The sequence below is a fragment of the Athene noctua genome, chromosome 6, assembly GCF_965140245.1.
Source record: "Athene noctua chromosome 6, bAthNoc1.hap1.1, whole genome shotgun sequence".
Taxonomy (NCBI): domain Eukaryota; kingdom Metazoa; phylum Chordata; class Aves; order Strigiformes; family Strigidae; genus Athene; species Athene noctua.
In genome coordinates, this window is record NC_134042.1 from 1,733,699 (window position 1) to 1,744,324 (window position 10,626).

Consider the following 10,626-nt stretch of genomic DNA (forward strand, 5'->3'; position numbering starts at 1 on the left):
GCACCCTTACCATGTCCTGAAAACACATGGGTGTGTTTGTCTGAGTTAATTGTCTGGGTGGTCACAGCACACACACTTGCTATAATGCTCACTGTATTCCTCCGTCTTCAGCCACAGGCTTTGAAGGATCTGCAGCTGGTTCAGTCTCACTTTTGAGTCTCTGTACTCATTTCTGCCAGTGCCAGACTGGGGAGGCATTTTCTTCAGAGCAGGGCTATCTGCATGGCATGAAAACAAGAAAATAAGGAGGTCCAGGGATAGACAGAAGTACTTGACACCTATGTTGTTTCATTGTTAGCATACTACCTGGTGTAGCTTGGCCCAGCATTCTTTTAGATCATGTCTAGTTACAACTCGGGTGATAGCACAGTCCAGAGACTGTTTCCAAAGGATGGCAACGATGAGGCTGGTCTCTTTCTTGGGGAAAGTTAACCATGTGGACAGGAACCATCTCGACCACTTGCTCTTGCAGCCAGAGAATGGGCCCTTGCCCATTGTGATTTGTTAAGGCAGATGTAAGCTTTGGACCTGGTTCAACTCAGAAAGCCCTTCTCATCAGTTTGGGGTTTGGGTCAAGCTGAGTGATGTAAGATATTTCCATAAAGCTGAGGGATTAGGGAGAGATGCCAAGAAGACCATGTTGAATAGCAGAAGAACTGGAACACATCAGGAATTTTTTTGTTGTTGTTTAGAAAAAATAAGGGTGGAAAGACAGTCTTCTATTCATTGTTCAGAGAAAGGTTTCTCTTGGTGTATAGCCATAACAGAGCTTACTACATTTCCTTATGTTTAATGTGAAGAGTAACAGGAAGGCACAGCAACAACTGTTCCACCATAATTTTTGATAACAGAGTACTCTGACTTGCCCCTGCCAGAAAAGTTCTGTAGATCCCACAGATCTTCTGATACAGCTCTTGTGACAGGCCTGGTCTCCTTATCATCTACCTTTCCAAAGCTTGTTTCAAATAGCCTTAATGCATTGTACCAGCACTGGGATCATTAGAACTGGGAAAGAAGATAAATGAGTAACATCAACAATACTTTTTCAACAGCTAGTGTTTGTATTGACATCCATGCATCTTTAAAATCGCCACAGAAACCACATTCTGTTATGAGCAGGTATTTTACCACACCTAGGAAGCTGAAGAAGCAAATTAACTTTGGGACACTTTACACATTCCCAACTCCTTAGTATATATGAAAGGACTAGCAGTGTGCTCACAAAGTCATGGACATCATCCCTTTCTTACTGGGAGTACAGCTATGAATAGTATGAAATTTAGTGATGTGGTTCCTTGTAAAATACAGCAATACAACAAAAAAGTAACAAAAATCTAATGATAATTTCCCCTCAGCAAAAGATTGGATAAAATTTCTAGGTGAGATTGAAGGGGGTGCTTTAAATAAAAGAAGTTAAATCATTGATGAAGTGTACTATAATCAGATGATACAACCATACAAGAAGCTTAGCATCCTAAGGAGAAATAGTTTGTGATGGCATGAAAAACAGGTTTAGGTAAAGGAGTGGAGCTAGTCCTTGTTGTAATTCAAATCATCTTTGAGAAACACATAGCATGGGCTTAATCTTAAAGTCAGAATAAATCAGATGTTTATTCTTGCTGGGATTTATCTTATCTGAATTTCGGTTTTGATTCATTTGCCCACCCAAAGGAATCTAGTTCCATTTACCCAGGTAACCTCAGCCTGGCACACCTTTAGTGCCCATGTTTCATACCTGCCAGCCTCCTCTGAATGTTAAATATACTAAGGTATCTCAGTTGCCACTCGTTACTTATTACTGGGCAGCTTAATTGAGCCTTGAAGTGTACAAAGTTATATGAGATCTTAGCCGATACAGTCAATGGAGTCTAAAGAACCTTTCAACCAACTAAACGAAGGTGCCATTTTAGATTATTACTGACCCCAACGGATGCTTAAACATCCAATCTTCAAATAGTCACCTGCATGTTGGTATTTAAATTTCTCACTATCTTTAACAAACTCGACCTCTCATTTCCCTCTGAAGACATTTAAAAGCTTTTCTTTGACCATTGTGATCTTAAAAAGGTAAAGGGAAAAAGAAGACAGAAGGTGAGAAAACATATATCTAACTGCTGCAAGGCATACTATTAAAAACAAAAACTACCTAATATCATAACACCGATATTTACCAGCCATCTTCCCCACCCCGTGAGTCCTGAGGATCCCAGTGATGTGACCCATGACCCAGGGTTCCATCCATCAAACCAGTCTGTCGGTCGAAGAAGTTCTCTGGTCCTGTTGACAATCTCCTTCATCTTGGCACAGGTCTCCTCTGTAGAGGTGGTGGCGTTGTGGATGGGGATGCAGCGTTCTCCCCCAGTCAGACTCAGCACACCGCACAGTCCGTGTTCCTTCAGCAATGCCAGCCAGATTCTGCAGCACCATCCTAGATGCTTGTTGGGTCTCCACCTTTAATTCCCTAAAGGCATATCTTGTTCAGTTATTTAGTACATATAATTGCTAAGTTAAATTTTCTAAAACTATTTGAGGTTATACAGTCACATTAGCAGGTCTATAAGGATTTAAATGGGAATATAATTTAATATTCAGGAACAACTCATTAATGCTTAATTTGTGGAATCAGACCCCTCCAGCTAGTTTTTGATTACTTCATCTTGCTGTTGGTGCGTGTGGTGTTGTTAGGACCACATACAGTTCTATGCGCTAGCGCTGTAACTGGTTAGATCCCCAAACCTGTTTGGTATTTGCCAGCACCAGTGTGCAGTCATGGGTGACTCACAGGCTTTTCTAATTTTGGAGGCGATTCCCAATAAGGTAAATTAAGGCACAACTCTGCGTTAGCCTTCTAATAAGTGGACTCATTAAATGTACCTGTAAAATTTCCTGGATATAGATACCACTGTTGATTGTAATTGGTTGGCAATGATTTATTTCACACCCAGCAGGTATGATTCCACAATTTCTCCCACATGACATTTGATGGAGCCTCATCAATTCCCGTGATGTTTTGGAACACCTGGGTTAAATCTGCAGAACCAGTGCAGTGAGATTGACTGGGTTTATGGTGAATTTCAAGCCATCTCTGACAGACGTTGGTAGTTATGTTCCAAATGTCCATGAATCCTCCTATTAGGTCCCAGGATAGACTGGGGGAGTCTCCCCACGGTCCCACCACTGCAAGGACAAAGACTGAACACCAGGCTTCCCAAAACATCTTTTCCATATAATAATGAAGGCAAATTACAAATAACAACTAGTCAATAATGCCTGTAACTATTGAAAAAGCTAAAAGTAACATAGGTCCCCTGTCATCTAGGATCAACGCTCTATAAAACAAATATTTACATTACAAAACAATAATAGTTAGAAAGAAGGGACAATCCACGTGGTATTGATATGGTATTCTTTCCCATGGGCATCAGTAGTCACCCATGATCAAATACTGATGGGAGTTTTTAGGGTTAGGGGTACTTGCCCCACCAAGCCTACTAGAGCAGGTTGTCCAGGTTAATGGAGTGGGTTTGCAGGGTCTTGAGTCTCTTTTTTCCCGGCGAGTATGGATGGAGGCTTAGGACAGAATGCAGTAAATCGTGGGCATCCATTAATTCCCCATCGGCTGTTTACCCTTATTACCACATCTGGAACCTGTTGTGACCATCCCTGTTTGTGGGGTTTTAGGGCCTGCTTTAGAAGTCCATTGGTGTGTTCCAAAATCCCATTCACACGGGGATAGCATGAAATATGGAAAATCCATTGGATTCCTTCATCTCAAGTCCACTCTTGAACCACCCCAGCAGTAAATTGACTCCCAATGTCTGATATGTTCAGTTGAGTTTAGGCAAGCAGCTGAACCAATGTTTTAACCCCTTCACCATATTTTCTGCACTTCCTCAAGATACAGCTTCTGCTTGGGTTAGGCCCAACATGATTTGCACCCCCACCAACACATAGCATTTTCCCTCAGAGACCCAGAAAGCACCAATATAATCGAACTGCCAGGTATCCCATAGTCCCTTGTTGTCCCTTAGGTGTAGGGGTTGGTTCTTAAGAGGGCTGTGCTCCCCAGCCGAGTACACCATCCGTGTTTCCATCATCCACCATGCCACAATCCACCATCTTTCGTCCACCATCCACCTTCTCACCACCCAACATCCACCATCCATGACCACACAATCACCCATCCAGCATCCACCATCCATCTTCCCACCACTCACCACCTACCTTCACACCAAACAACATAAACCATCCCCCTTCCCACTGTCCACCATCTACCATCACGCAATCCACCATGCACGATCCACCATCCCACAACACACCATCCAACATCTACCATGCAACAATATACCATCCACAAGCCACCATCCACCATCTCACAATCCACCACCCATTCACCATCCACCTTGCCACCTTATACCATCCAGGATCCCACAATCGACCATACACCATCCCACAATCCACCATGCCACAATCTACCATTTTTCATCCACCTTCCCACAATCCACCATCTGCCGTCCACCATCCATAATCCCACAGTCCACCATCCACCTTCCCAGTATCCACCCTCCAGCATCCCACCACCATCCACCATCCATCACCCACCATCTGACAATCTACCCTCCACTATCTTCCTTCCAACTATCCACCTTCCCACCATCCACCATCCCACAATTCACCTTCCCATAACCCACCATTCCACAATCCACCATCATCCTTCCACTTGTTGAGGAAGGCAGCTGGTCTGCTAACAACCTGATTGAAGAAGAATTTGACCTTGACAAGATTCTGGTGTACCCTTGAAAAAAGGGAAGCTTTGCTTCAAGCAAATAACTTTCAAGGAGCTGATGACTACACAGCAGGATGAAGTAAGCAGGGAGGAAACTGACAAAGGTTATCCAATGAGAATGTTAAAAACAGCTTTTTGACCAACTATATTGTGACACTGTGGCACCTGAAATATATAAAAATGCATGCTTTTAGTAATAAAACATCTGGCCACTTACCCATGTGAGCGTGTGTGTCACTTTGTCTCTACAGTGACATCTGGTGACTCTGATGCACGCCGCCGCCGTGCAAAAACAACATGCACCAAGGCCGAGATTGAGACTTGGAAGGACGTGATTTGGGATTTGCAACTTAGCACAAGTGGGCTGCAGGACAACGTGCAGTGGAGACGCAGCCCAGTGAAGCTGAGAGCAGTGGGAATCTGCTTGATCCGGACCTGAACTTCGACACCTAGGAAGGTGAGCCACTGGGAAAGGGACTATAGCCATGGGACAGCATTTAACAAAAGAAGAGGCAAAAACACTGACCACATGGAAAGCATTACTTAAATGTAAGGGTGTTAAGACTAGTGAACACGGGCTAAGGTAATGCTTGCTTGGAGTAAAAGGCACGGATTTGAAGCAACAGCTGCCACAGCATTTAGTATATCAGCATGGCAGCAGGGCAAAAATTATGGGATGAAATTTCTAAAGGGTCAAAAGAAGCAGCAGAATTGGTTACTACTTGGCAACTGCTGAGTGAGACTCTAAAAGAATGAAAAGCAGAACGGGACAGTAAGGAAAGGGACCTACAGGCAGGAACTGCTGAGACAAAAGAAACATGCTCTGTTAACGAAAAATGCTCTGATCAAGACTCTGACATAGAAACTGTAACCGAGCAACTGGGAGCGTTACTACTCCCTGCAGAGCCTGATTTGCCTAATTCTTCAACTAAAGATCTAAATAAGAAAGTAAACAAATCCTCTAGTAATCCATCACCTGCCGATCAGATTAAAGTTGTGAACACCTGGAAGTCATCAAAAGACTATTCCCAGGTTTAATCATAAAACCCCCACTCAGCAGCCAGAAGAATTTGCTGATAAAGGCAAACCTACTGTACCCAGTACCCACTCTGTGGGAAAAGAGGAGTTCCAGTTACCTCACTTCTCTTCCATTAATCATATGCATGTTCCTTTACCAAATCACGAGGATAAATGCTCGCTGTAGCCCACTCAAGTTAAAGATTGTTCCGCTGTGTCCTCTGTAGCAGGCAAAAAACCCTGCACAGGCTTTGTCAAACATCGTTCATGACGACCTCCTCTGCCTCCACCTAGTCGATATCACACCCCTAGTCAGCAGTTACAGATGATGAAACAAAGCTCTAACTTTACAGAACTTACTGCACCCCCTGCAGAGGAAGAGATAGAAACAGAATCAACAGTGAACCCCTCTCAGATCCCTTTGTGTTTCTTGGGGGAACAGTACTGATGAGGAGGAGGGAGGAGCAGGTGCAGTACAAAATGCAACTGCAGTGTTACAGATTGCAGACCCTGACCGAGTCAGCAAATCCGCCCTCCCATGGACTTTGCCCCCTGCTATTGTGACTGTTACACCTCGTCACCCTGCTCGGCTTTGGGTGCAGGTGAGAAAGAAAGCGGCTGAAGTGGAAAACTGGGATCTAGTTGAGAAACTCGACCCCTGTCGTCAGAAAACTCACGGTGGTACCGGGGCCCCAAGAGCATTTCCTGTTTATAAGGCAGCGGCTGGCACTAATCAACATGAGGAACACAATCCTATCTCATGGAAGGTGGTGCAAGATTTGCAAACAAAATCAGCACAGTTTGGTATTAACTCTCCTGAGAATATGCAGTTAAGTAGAATCATCAGTACTGACTTGTTATGTCCTTATGGTATTACTCATCTTCCACAAGTGTTATTTCTGCCTACACAGCTTATGGTTGTTCAGTCTAACTGGAGGCAAATGGCTCGAGCTGTTGAGACTAATAATATGGGACTGCCACTGGATGAACCACAGCTTGGCGTTTGTGAAGATGCTTTACTAGGAGAAGGACTGTTTACTAATCCTCAATTACAGGGACATGGCACCCCCTTATTTTAGAACAATCCCAACAATTAGGAATTAAATGCCTTAAAAAGAAACATGGAGCTAGCAGCTCCAAGCAGAAATATGTTACTTATCCGGCAGGGACACAGAGAACCTTTTTGCAGTTTGTTGAAAAAATTTCTGCTGCTTTAGAAAAACAAGAAGACGATAATGGACTGTGGCAGACATTGTGTAAGCAACTCGCAAAAGATAATGCTAATGAAGACTGCCAAAAAATTATGGAAGCCATGGCTGCAGATCCCTCTATACCTGATGTGGTTGCTGCCTGCTCTAAATTTGGCACTGTGGAGCATAAAATGGCAGCACTAGCTACGGCCATGAAGGCTAAATCTGCTCTCCAGGGTTTTGGATGTGGGCAGGAGGAACATGTTAAAACAAATACCCCTGCCAAAAAAATCCCTCCAAGAAACTACTCCAGCAATTCCAGAGGACTAACGTGAAGGCACTGTGGAAAAAATAGGGCACTTTGCCAAACAATGTCGGTCCAAATTCCATGTCAGCGGAAAATCTCTTCAGGGAAACGGCAAGAAGAGAGTGAGAGGCCAAGTGAGGACAAAAATTCAATCCAGCAACCACTTCCTGAGAGACATTCCTGGCAGGGCCATCTTCAAATATCATTGGATGGATGGAAATCCTGCTTCAAACCTTCCGGAAGCAGATGCAAGTCCCTCAGGATAGGAGATAAACCGCCAACCGCTGGAGGTGCTGGAGAGCATCCCTGCAGAAAGGGATGCAGGGGCGCTGGCTGACAGCAGGCTCAGTGCCAGCCAGCAGCGTGCGCCCTGGCAGCCAAGAGCGCGAACGGCACCCGGGGCTGCATCAAAGACGGCAAAGCAGCCGGGCAAAAGAGGGGATTATCCCGCTGTGGTCAGCGTTGGTGCGGCCTCACCTCGAGTGCTGCCGTCAGTTCTGGGCCCCACCATCTGAGAAGGATGTGAAGGTCCTTGAATGTGTCCAGAGGAGGGCAACCAAGCTGGTGAAAGGCCTGGAAGGAATGTCCGGTGAGGAGCAGCTGGGGACTTGGCGTTTGTCTGGAGAGGGGGCACTCCTGGCAAGGGAACTCGTCTCTAGCCTCCCTCTGCCTGCTGCTCCAGCAGAGCCACGTCTGCACAAGGGCGAGGGCCTGTCTCTTCACACCTGGCTGGCATCAAAATGTCGGGATGCTTTCACTGAGTCGACACAGCCTGGCAGCTTTCTGCCCTCATTTCACTACTTTTGCAGACCGATTCAGGACCAGGCATGTGCTGGAGGATTGTTTTGGATCGTGCCGTTTATTAATTTAAAAGAAAACCTCAAAAAGCAGCTGAATAAGCGCATCAGGAACTTCACCCCCCCACCACTGCAGGTGGTTTCAGCTGTGCCCAGCGCATGGCCACCAAGGGCAGGGACAGCCCCGGGGCCTCCTGGGCACAGCGACTGCCTCGGGGCCAGCACCCCAAAGGCTTCCTCCAAAGGGGGCTGGGCGGGGCTGCGCATGGGGGGCCCTGTCAGTCACCCCCAGGTCACAGTGCCACCCCCATGGCACAGTGCCAACCAGCCCCATGTCACAATGCCACCCCTGGCAACGCAGCAGTCCCCGTGCGCTGGGGCAGTAAAAAAGGGGGCACCCGCCAGTGTCCAGCTGCCAGAGCTGCCCCGGGGACATCCGAGAGGAAGCCCTTGAGGAGAGGATGGGATTAATGGCAGGGGGCTGAGGGAAGAAGACTGCAGCCTGGGCGAGGCTGCTGGAGCTTCTCTCACGCAAGGCCAGCTCCTGGCAGGGCCACCATAAATCTCATTGCATGGATGGATGGATGGAAATCCTGCTTCAAGCCTTCCGGGAGCAGATGCAAGTCCCTCAGGAGAGGAGAAGAACCACCAAGCGCTGGAGGTGCCCCAGGCTCTCAGGCCGTTTCCGCTGGAGAGCCGTGGCCAGACCCAGGGAGTGCTGCCGTGAGGAGCTGCAGAGCTCGCCGGCCTCCTCCCCTGCGGAGCCAGGGGCAGCAGCTGTAAGCAATGGGATGGATGCAGGGATGTTGCCAGGGCTCCCAGTGCTTTGGAGCGCCCGCTAGACAGGCACAGGAAAGATTCTTGCCCCCAAGGTCAATCAGGCCGGGAGCATCTGACCACTCCTGGAAGCCCCTGAGATGGCTCCAGGCTGCGGGAGAACAGGGCTTGGGCATCTCCTGGGAGGCGTGACCAGCCTGTGGGACGCGGAGGCAGGTCTTGCTCACCTGCTCAGGGAGTAGCCGATCGCCATTGCTGGGGTCAGGAAGGAATTTTCCCCCGGGGCACATTGGCGCTGGCCCCCGGGGGTTTTTTGCCTTCCTCTGCAGCACTGAGCATGACCACTTGTCAGGGCTCCTCCGGTCCCTTTTGGCCGGGTCACTGCCTGCTGCTCGTGCACCACGAAGGTGGCCTCTCGTGCCCCGCAGCTGGGGGGGGGAAGGCTTTTTTTCCCCCACGGTGGGCTAGCCAGTGTCCCCGGGGGTTTTTTGCCTTCCTCTGCAGCGCTGAGCACGGCCCCTGGCCAGGGCTCCTTTGGGCCATGCTGGCCAGGTGCCTGCTGCTCCTGCTCCACCAAGACGGCCCTCGTGCCCCGCATCCGGGGGGAGGAACCTTTCTGGACTCCCAGGGTGGGCCCTAGGGTGCCCACCAGGGCTTGCTGCTTGTCCTCTGTAGCACTGAGCACAGTCCCACGTCAGGGCTCCTCTGAAATTAGGTGCAGGAACCTTTGGGGGGTTTTTGGATGCCAAGAGGAGAATTCATGTGAAAAGACTTCACAAGCCTTGCCAAGTGTAATACTTCGGAAAATACCACGCACCTCCTGCTCGAGAGCTCCTCCTCTTTTCAAAGGCTGGCAGTGGTCCTGCTCCTCCTCCTTCAGAGGCTCCCTCTTCAGGAAACAGGCACTACCCGGCCTGCTTTCCTGCTGACTCTTTGTCATCCTACAGTCAAACGTGGCATTGATCACTGTCCGACCTTACAGAATGAAAAAAAGGAATTCAGAAACTCGAGAGTAAAACTAATGAGAAATACCAAAAAAATACCCAAAGACTTATAGAAAAAGGTATAAAATAATTCCAAAAATACAATTATAATAATACAATTACAAAAATTATAAAAATAACATTTTAAACATAACGATAAAAATAATTATAAGGGACAGGAACTTTTTTTGGTTTTTTTGGGTGCCAAGATGAGAATTCATATGAGAAGACTTCACAAGCCTTGCCAAGTGTAATACTTTGGAAAATACCACGCACCTCCTGCTCAAGAGCTCCTCCTCTTTTCCAAGGCTGGCATCGGTCCTGCTCCTCCTCCTTCTGATGCTCCCTCTTCTGGAAACAGGCACTACCTGGCCTGCTTTCCTGCTGACAGTTACATGGCTCTGATCACAGTCTGTCCTTACAGACTGAAACAAACAATTGAGGAAAACTAATGAGAAAAAGAATATAAAAAGCCAAGAATAACAAATCAAGAGCAAAAATAATCCTAAAAATAGACATTCAAAGTGTTATAAAAATAGGGATAAAATAATTCCAAAAATACAATTATAAAAATATAAATATATCATTCTAAAAATAACACTATAAAAATAATGATAAAAATAATTACAAAAAGAATTTCAAAGAAGGTGCAGGAACGTCTGGGGGTTTTTTGGATGCCAAGTTGAAAATTCATGTGAAAAGAGTTCACAAGCCTTGCCAAGTGTAATACTTTGGAAAATACCACGCACCTCCTGCTCGAGAGCTCCTC